This window comes from Myxine glutinosa, chromosome 8 (assembly GCF_964187855.1).
Source record: "Myxine glutinosa chromosome 8, kmMyxGlut1.1, whole genome shotgun sequence".
In the NCBI taxonomy this organism is placed as follows: Eukaryota; Metazoa; Chordata; class Myxini; order Myxiniformes; family Myxinidae; genus Myxine; species Myxine glutinosa.
The window spans coordinates 30369427-30379098 of NC_136268.1; the positions used below are offsets into that span (position 1 = coordinate 30369427).

The 9672-nt window shown below is 47.0% G+C and overlaps 1 protein-coding gene across 2 annotated transcripts in view; it reads right to left on the reverse strand.

The window, feature by feature from the left end:
- Positions 1-6: 6 nt before the first annotated feature.
- Positions 7-9672, reverse strand: part of DGCR8 (DGCR8 microprocessor complex subunit) — a 58620-nt gene continuing 48954 nt past the window's right edge. The window contains exon 15 of one of the 2 annotated variants that reach the window (XM_068124196.2): positions 7-462. The gene's annotated coding sequence lies outside the window, so the exon portion shown is untranslated. Of the gene's footprint in view, positions 463-1509; positions 2714-9672 lie in introns of those variants that run through there. The other variant, XM_078783108.1, reaches the window with a different exon arrangement.

The following is a 9672-nucleotide window of genomic DNA, read 5'->3' on the forward strand; positions in this document are numbered from 1 at the left end:
GGACATTCTTCCAAAAGGATTTGGGCTTGTTCAGGTGTGTTTTGGAAAACTCCAGTCAGGCTCTCTTATGTCTCTTTCTCAGCAGTGTGGTCCTCCTGGGTCTCCTGCCATAGAACCCCCTTTCATTGAGTTGGCGACGGATGATGCGAGTTAAAACTGTCACTTGTGTCTGAAGATCAGCTTGAATCTGTTTGGCAGTTGGTTGAGGTGCTTTCTCCACCATTCGAACAATCGTTTGCTGCAATCTTCGATCAAGTTTTCTCTTGCGGCCACATCCAGGGAGGTTGGCTACAGTGTAATGGGCCTTAAATTTCGTGATAACATTGAGTACGGCGGACACAGGAACATCAAGGTCTCTGGAGATGGACTTGTAGCCTTGAGATTGTCCATGCTTGGCTACAATCTTGTGTCTGACCTCCTCAGACAATTCTCTGGTTTTCGTTCTTTTCTCCATGCTCATTGCTGTACACACAGTGACACAAAACAGCAAAATAACTCCTTTTCTCTATTCAAACTGGTTGAATGAGTAATTTTTATATTGCAAGCACCTGCAACTCACCACAGGTGAGTTCAATTCTAGAACAAAGGAGAATCACCTGATTTTATTAATTTTTTTCAGCTTTTTTTGTTTTGTTCCACTGCAAAGCAAAGAAATACACATGTGGATACCAATATTTTTTTTCCAACAATTTTCTGGTGCATTCTTTGAAAAAAGTGCACGGGTGCCCATTGTTGTCATCTGTTCACCTCCGGATTCAGGAGCAGGTCCACATCGAATAATTTCCAAATCATAATTTTATTGAGGAATTTATGAAAGCTCCCACCTACCTACCTACCTACCTTACGACATCCGCTGGGGACCCAAAACATTCCACAGGAAGTTTGGGGGAGAGTGGGTCACACACAGGGGAGCGGGTCAGATACTGGGGGTGCGGGGAGAGTGGGGGTCGCTTTACTCATCCCCCCTCATTCCTTTCCAACTCCTCCTCACTCCTCTCCCCCTCCCCCAGTCTCCTCTCCCCCTCCCCCAGTCTCCTCTCCCCCTCCCCCAGTCTCCTCTCCCCCTCCCCCAGTCTCCTCTCCCCCTCCCCCAGTCTCCTCTCCCCCTCCCCCAGTCTCCTCTCCCCCTCCACCAGTCTTCTCTCCTCCTCCCCCAGTCTTCTCTCCCCCTCCCCCTAGTCTCCTCTCCCCCTCCCCCTAGTCTCCTCTCCCCCTCCCCCAGTCTCCTCTCCCCCCCCCCCCCAGTCTCCTCTCCCCCTCCCCCAGTCTCCTCTCCCCCTCCCCCAGTCTCCTCTCCCCCTCCCCCAGTCTCCTCTCCCCCTCCCCCAGTCTCCTCTCCCCTCCCCCAGTCTCCTCTCCCCCTCCCCCAGTCTCCTCTCCCCCTCCCCCAGTCTCCTCTCCCCCTCCCCCAGTCTCCTCTCCCCCTCCCCCAGTCTCCTCTCCCCCTCCCCCAGTCTCCTCTCCCCCTCCCCCAGTCTCCTCTCACCCCTCACTCAGTCGCCTCTCCCCTCACTCCGGCAGTTGTTCCAATTGAGCAGGTACGGCAAATATTAGAGGTAATTGAACTTTTCTCTTGGAGCAACACAGTGTAAATCCGCCCCCTTGTCCTGTTCATTAATTAGTGAAATGTTTCGCAGAACAGTACACGCATGGTGACGTCATTGGACGCGCACCGCAATGATGATCTTCAACAATATTGTTGCGGATTCGGGGTCGGCGCTCCCCTTACCAAGGGGGGTTAATCCCCTTGTCTTTTAAGCTGGCCGTCCCCCGATCCTGGAAACTATAACGCTCCTTTGCGGTCGAGATTGGCCAGGGTGATTGGTCAATGGTAGTCCCAAATACCTGAGTGCCAATCTCTCCGCAAAGCAGGGAGATAATTTCTGCTCGGGCCACGGATATGATGGAAATTGCCGAGCGGTTTAGCAATCCGAAGCCCGAGCCATTAACAAAAGGACTAAACCCGATCCTGAGCGGTTGGCCAAATCGTGCCGCAGGTACTCAATTGAGAAAAGATGCCAACGATCGAATGAGAAGAAATCAGAGTAAAGGGAAGAACAAATAAGATTTATTAATTATGTGCAATGACCCAAAGAGGAAACAAAAGGGAAAGAATATACAAGAAGAAGAGCAAAAGGACACAGGGCAAGCTTATCTATACAGTCTTACTTATCACGCCCCAGGACAACACAAACAGACTTACACGGGAGGGTAGTGGTAGGAGGAGAAGGTCCAAGCGGATGGTTCAGGCGATGGGATCCCGTCCAGGCTCCGGGTCCGCGGCGAAGAACGGCCGGCAGCTTTGCGTGCCGTTGGCGCACGACCGGACCTTTTCATATGCGAGGGCTGGGCTGCTGCATACGTAATATGTGCGCCTGCTGCCTCTCTCTCTCAATGTTCATAAAGCGCCTTTCAAAAACGAGTTCATGAAACCGGAGCCCGCCGAAAGAAGTTCGTAACAATCGACCGCTCCCTGTGCAGTCCTTACACCATGGCCTCCCCTCGCGCAGTCTGTGAAAGGGCTTTGCGCGTGCGCTTATAGATCAAGCCGCGCCACGCCCACCAGTAAGCTCACCTCAGCCCTGGTTGGTTCGTTGACATGGCCACGCCTCGTTCTTGGCGCTCCGCCCCCTTCTTCTCCAGCTTGACCGCGTGCGTAATGGCGGTCGGGGTGAGCGCTTAAGGCAGCGAAGGCTCAATGCAGCGAACGCTGCTGGCAAGGCCGCGTAACCAATTTGGAGAGAGAGAGAGAGCAAAATGAACGGAATGGGGCCTATCTTATTTGATTAATACAACGCAGATTCAACTATTGGGAACACAGCCTTATTTAAACACATACTAAGGAAATAACTGACAGCCCTATGGTGTCCTACATGTTGCTTGTGGACTAACTATGGGTGCTCTGATTACCTTTACAAAGGGAATATTTACAAGAGTTATTATTTACAAGTATTTACAAGTGAGGTGTTCTAAAACCACAACAATATTATCCGATACTTCATCCGGATTCATTACAGCTACTCTTGTATATGTTTGCTGAGCACACATTACCTTCCAATCCGGATTCCAGGGAGTGGACTCAATGTTGGTGGTCTCAATGGTGTGATTCTTTACAGCTACTCTTGTATATTGTTACGGATCTCGGGGGTCGGCGCTCCCCTTATCAAAGGGGGGGGGGGGGTGGGGTTAATCCCCTTGTCTTTTTAGCTGGCCGTCCTGAGTCCTGGAAGTTATAACGTCCTTACCGGTAGGGTTTGGTAGGGTTTGCTAGGCCTAGGGGTTCGCTGCTACCCAAGTACTAACGCCAGCCGGAAATGAGGGAATAACTCCCGCTCGAACCACGGATACGATGGAAAATGCCGAGCGGATAGCAATCCACGATCCGAGCTATTAACAAAGAGACTAAACCCGATTCTGAGCGGTTAGATCGGGCCACGTTTACCCAATGGTAGAAAGGACGGATGCGATCGGATGGAGAGGAAACCAGAGTATGGGAAGAACAAAGATAGGTTTATTCACAAATATACCAGAGAAGAGGAAACGAAAGGAATATACAGGGAAGGAAGAGGAAGAAGCAGAACACAGGGCAGTCTTAACAACAGTCTTAACTTAGGACCCCAGACAAACATACACACTCACACGGGGATTGTAGCTGGTAGGGTAGAGGGTCCAAGCTCCAGTCGACTCCGGTCCAGCGGGCGAAACCTGGCAGGCAGCTCCGCGCGTAGTTGGACGCGAGCGGACCTTACATATAGCGGGGGGGAGGCTGGTGTCCTTAGTACGTACTACCTGTACGTTCGCGCCAAACGCTCTCTCTCTCAAAGTCCTCTTAATCAGCGCCAGCGAGTGAGTCCTTTCGCAAATGTGCGCTCCGTATCAGTTCTCAAATCCTTCTTCATAAGCGCGTCTCCAACAAGTCCGTTTGCAATGCACTCTCCCGACCAAGTCCAACCAGCGCTCTCTCATCGAAAGAAGTCCGTAAAAGGGCTTTGCGTTCGCGCTTATATCATGCGAGCCAAGATCACTCCGCGCGCTCCAAAACCACGCCTGCCAGCGATCTCACCTCAGCCCTGGTTGGCTGGTGAGGGCTTACCAGCCACGCCTTTGACGGCTGGTTGACAGGCCACATCTTCTTCTTGGTTTTCCGCCCCCTTTTTCCTCGGGCCTGACCGCATGGTTTATGGCAGCGCTTGAGCGAGCGCTAACAAAGGCGCGTAACAGAATTGGGAGAACCATGAGGCACCGACTGGAGGGGCGCGTAATGGCGTCGCTTGGAGGGAGATCGCAAAATGGACGGAAGGGCCTACTCCTCATTTGATTGACGCAACGCAGATTCAACTATTGGAAACACGGCCTTATCTAGAACACATAATAATGAAATAACTAAAGTCCTATGGTGGCCTACGTGTTGCTTATGGACTAACTATGGGGTGCAACCTTTAACCTTTTAATAATGGGATATTTACAAGTAATTATTTACAAGTGTGGGTTCTAAAACCGCAACAATATGTTTGCTGAGCACACATTACCTTCCAATGTCTTTGTTGCTCAACATCCCGTGCAAGTCTGTGTTAACGTTCATTGAATGTCTCGTTCTGTTCCCTCATTATTTTATTCATTTTGGAGATAGCATTTACAAACCCGAGTGGCGATACATAAACTATGCTCCGCCCTTCTCCCCACGTGCAGAGTACCTAATTTAAACTTTTTGTTGTGACTATGTCTAAAGAATTAAACATTCCGACTATATAAAGAATACAGCTCAAATGGAAAAGTCCCTGAGAAAAAGGTCTTATGGGCGGTGTATAAGAACATTACATTGCACCTTTCTGTCCCGTGAAAACCAAAGTTACTCTTTTTGTTACAGCATACAAAATGACATTTTTTAAAATTAAAGATTTCAAATAAACTTATTTAAAGTGTACGTGGACACAACTTATAAAATAAGAACGAAAAAATATCTGTTGGCAATTTCCCGTCTGTTTATTTATGTATTTTACATATGTGAATTACATGTCCATGCACACGTGAAATGGAGTTTGTTTATTAATCCTGGATGTGAACACTATTCAGCCTTGAAAACTCATGCGGGGACAAAAAAAACAAAACACATCGATGGAATGAATGGAGTGTTTAAACAGGATTACCTTTACTTCTGTATGATAATGATGAATGAAATAGGAATGAAGAAATATCTGTCGGCAGTTTCCCATCTGTGGCGATACATGAACGAAGCTCTGCCCCTCTCCCCACATTGTTGACTTTTTTGTGACGACTGTCATCAAATGGAAAAGTCCGCCGCAAATTTATTTATCTCGGCATTTTCCCGTCTGTTATTTTAGGCGGTGTATGATATACGGTGCCGCGAATTTCTAAAATGTCTCAGCAATTTCCCGTGTGTGCGTGAATTTTCTCAATTATTGCTGAAACCGAGCCTAAAACCATCGATTAAAATGAAATCAGATGGTGAATTAGAGTCGAGATAAAGCCGTAGGAGAGTCCCAATGGTCTTTATATTATAGGCCTTTGAAAATGCATTTCGTTCTATAAACGGTAACTTTCATCGAATTTTATTCCCGTTTTTTTTCATCCGAGTCTAAAACTGTGAAAAGACTCGCACCATGAGTAAAAAATGATGATGTAAAAAGACCATGTAAGCGACTGTGAAAAATGAAATGAGATATCGAATTAGAGTTGAAATAAAACTGTGAGACAGAGCTAGACACCATGGGCCTAACAAAAGAGGCCTCAAAGCTATGCGAGTAAACAAAATGGTGAATATTTGTTTTTGAAGCCCCTCCCAGACCGGATATAGCCGCACCCCCGGACAGACTCACAGAATCACCTACGGAGAATGTTATATGGACTAGTGGGGTCACCCATGGGAGTCCCACGGGCATGGACGTGTGTGGCATTTGGACATCTTGAGTTTGCTGCACCTGCACATTCAGTTTTACAAAATGGTTACTGGCAATTTATCAGATCCCCAAATGATGCAATGATGTAATATTATCCGATGCTTCGGCCGGATTCATTATGGCTGATGTTGTATACGTTTGCTGAGCCCTCCAACGTCTTTGTTGCTCAGCATGCCTTGTGAGTCTGTGTTGACGTTCATCGACGGTCTCATTCTCGCACCTCATCGTTGTTGCAGCAGCATCATGTGCGAGTCTGTGTTGACGTTCCTCGACGGTCTCGTTCTCCCGGCTCATTGTTGTTGCAGCAGCATGCTGTGTGAGTGTGTGGCGAGGTTCATCGACTGTCTCATTCTCCCGTCTCATTCTTTTTCTTGCTGTATCCTGTTCAAGTCTACGTTGACGTTCATCGATGGTCTCATTCTCCCGTCTCATTCTTTTTCTTGCTGTATCCTGTTCAAGTCTACGTTGACGTTCGTCGATGGTCTCGTTCTCCCGTCTCATTCTTTTTCTTGCTGCATCCTGTTCAAGTCTGCGTTGACGTCCATCAAGCCGTTCATCGACCGTCTCGTTCATTTCGGAAATGGGAGTTTCCACACAACGCATGAATTTTCACGATCCCCAAGAGGAAGAGGAAGTGTCGCCACGTAATCATCAAATGGCAAGTAAATGACATTTTTAAAATTAAAAAGATTTCAAATAAACTTATTTAAAGTGTACGTGCACATAACTTATCAAATAAGAACGAAGAAAGATCTCTCGGCAATTTCCTGTCTGTGTTATTTGGGCGGTGTAAGATGTATCGAGACGCAAATTTCTAAAATGTCTCAGCAATTTCCCGTGTGTACGTGAATTTTCTCAATTATTGCTGAAACCGAGTCTAAAACCTTCGATACAAATGAAATCAGATGGTGAATTAGTCGAGATAAAGCCGTAAGAGAGTCTCAATGTTGTTTATGTTACAAGCCTTTGAAAATGCATTTTGTTCTATAAACGGTAACTTTCATCGAATTTTATTACCTTCGCAAAAGCGGAAGGTTATGTTTTGATCGCTGTGTATTTATTTGTATGTCTGTGTGTGTGTATGTTAATCGCATAACTCAAAAATTATTCAACCGAATTGCATGAAATTTGGTGGGATGATTGGTTATTATACGGGACACATTTGATTAGATTTTGGGAAACAGATTTGCTCAAATTCTGACTATTTTTAACTCGATCGTATTTCACTCCAAGTTATGAGCGACTGAAGAAGAAGATGTCCATCCAGGACGTCATCACTATAACGCGATCTCCCGCGATCATTTCAACCTCAAAAAAAATTATAATTGCAGATTTGACAATAGATGAGGCATATTAACAAACGAATGAAACAGATTTGCTCAAATTCTGACTATTTTTAACTCGATCGTATTTCACTCAAAGTTATGCGCGACTGAAGAAGAAGATGTCCATCCAGGACGTCATCACTATAACGCAATCTCCCGCGATCATTTCAACCTCAAAAATTTTATTTTGGCAACAAAAGTAGCTGCGGCGAAGGTATGCGCTCTACCGAGTGCCCGTTCTAGTTCCTTTTTTTTTCAACCGAGTCTAAAACCATGTTAGCATTTTAACATACCTCGGCATTTTCCCATCTGTTATTTTAGTTTAGGCGGTGTGCGATATACCATGCTGCCAATTTCTAAAATGTCTCAGCAATTTCCCATGTGCATGAATTTTCTCAATTATTGCTGAAACCGAGTCTAAAACCATCGATAAAAAATGAAATAAGATGGTGAATTAGAGTCGAGATAAAGCCGTGAGTCTCAATGGTCTTTGTTATAGGCCTTTGAAAATGCATTGCGTTCTATAAACGGTAACTTTCATTGAATTTTATTCCCGTTTTTTTTCAACCGAGTCTAAAACCATGTTAGCGACTGTGAAAAATAATAATAATAATAATAATTCATTTATTTTGTATAGCGCTTTTCATGAAGCCCAAAGGCGCTTTGACAGAGTGCAAAACATAATGCATAACAAAACATGAAAACAATTGCAAAAAGACAAGAATCAATAGGGAAATATTTAAAGCAAAAGGAGGGAGAAGGAGAAGTGATAGTCAGGGGTTAAATGCTGTGGGTTGAATGTTGAATGCAGTGCTGAACAGGTGGGTCTTAAGTGATGTTTTGAATGTGGTGAGTGAGGAGGAGTCTCTGATGGTGTGAGGTAGTGAGTTCCAGAGGGTGGGAGTAGCGATGGAGAAGGCCCTGTCCCCCCAGGATCTGAATTTGGTCCGGATGGGGGGGGGGGGGGGTCAGGAGGTTGGTACCAGCAGAGCGGAGGTTGCGGGTGGGAGTGTGTCTGGAGAGGAGGTCAGCCAGGTAGGATGGGGCCAGGTTATGGAGGGCTTTGTAGGTCAAGAGGAGGATTTTGTACTGGATTCTCTGGGAGATGGGGAGCCAGTGAAGCTTGTAAAGGACGGGGGTGATGTGGTCACGGGTCCGGGAATGGGTGAGTAGAGGGGCAGCGGAGTTCTGAATGTATTGGAGTTTATTGGTGATTGTTGAGGGTGAACCATAGAGGAGGCTATTGCAGTAGTCCAGACGGGAGGTGATGAAGGCGTGGATGAGGGTTTCTGCAGCCGTGGAGGAGAGGGATGAGCGGAGACGGGCGATGTTTTTCAGGTGAAAGAAGGCTGTCTTTGTGATCTGTTTAGTGTATTTGTCGAAGGAGAGGGTTTGGTCAAAGATGTCGCCAAGATTCCGGATGAGAGGGGAGGTGGATACTGGGATACCGTCGATGTTGAGGGCAAAGTTATGGGTGGATTTTGTGAGCGTTTTTGGGCCAATGATGATTATTTCAGATTTATCACAGTTAAGTTTGAGGAAGTTGATTTAAAGCCAGGATTTTATTTCAGAGATGCAGTTTGTCAGGATAGAGTGGGTGTCGGTGGAGACGCACTTGGTGGAGATGAAAAGCTGGATGTCATCGGCGAAGCAGTGGAATTGGAGACCATGACGGCGGATTAAGTGACCGAGGGGGGACAGGTAAAGGATGAAGAGGAGGGGGCCAAGAACTGAACCTTGGGGGACACCTTGGGGGAGGGGAGCAGTGGGGGATTTGCAGTTATTGATGGAGATGAACTGGCGTCTGTCAGAGAGGTATGATTTAATCCAAGAGAGGGCAGTGCCGGTAACGTTAAAGGTGGATTCAAGTCGGGTGAGGAGGATGGTGTGATCGATGGTGTCAAAGGCAGCGCTGAGGTCGAGGAGGACGAGAATGTTGAGGTTGCCAGCGTCAGAGGAGAGGAGAAGGTCGTTGGTGATTTTGAGGAGAGCAGTTTCAGTACTGTGGTTGGAGCGGAATCCGGATTGGAATGTTTCATACAGGTTATTGGCAGAGAGGTGATGTTTGAGTTGAGTGGCTACAGCGCGTTCCAAAACTTTCGACAGAAAGGGTAGGTTGGAGATGGGTCTGAAGTTGTTTAGGGTGTCAGGGTTTAGACCAGGTTTTTTTAGAATGGGGGTAACAGCAGCAATTTTGAGGGATGGTGGGACGATGCCTGTAGACAGGGAGGAGTTTATTGTTGCAATGATAAGTGGAGAGAGAGCAGGGAGGGAGGCCTTGACAAAGCTGGAGGGGATGGGGTCAAGAGTGCAGGTGGCAGTTTTCATTCCTATGAGGAGTTCAGAGAGGTCAGTAGGGGAGACCGGGGAGAATTGAGACAGGGGAAGGCAGGATAAGGGGGGGCAGGTGGTTGGAGGGGGAGCGGGTG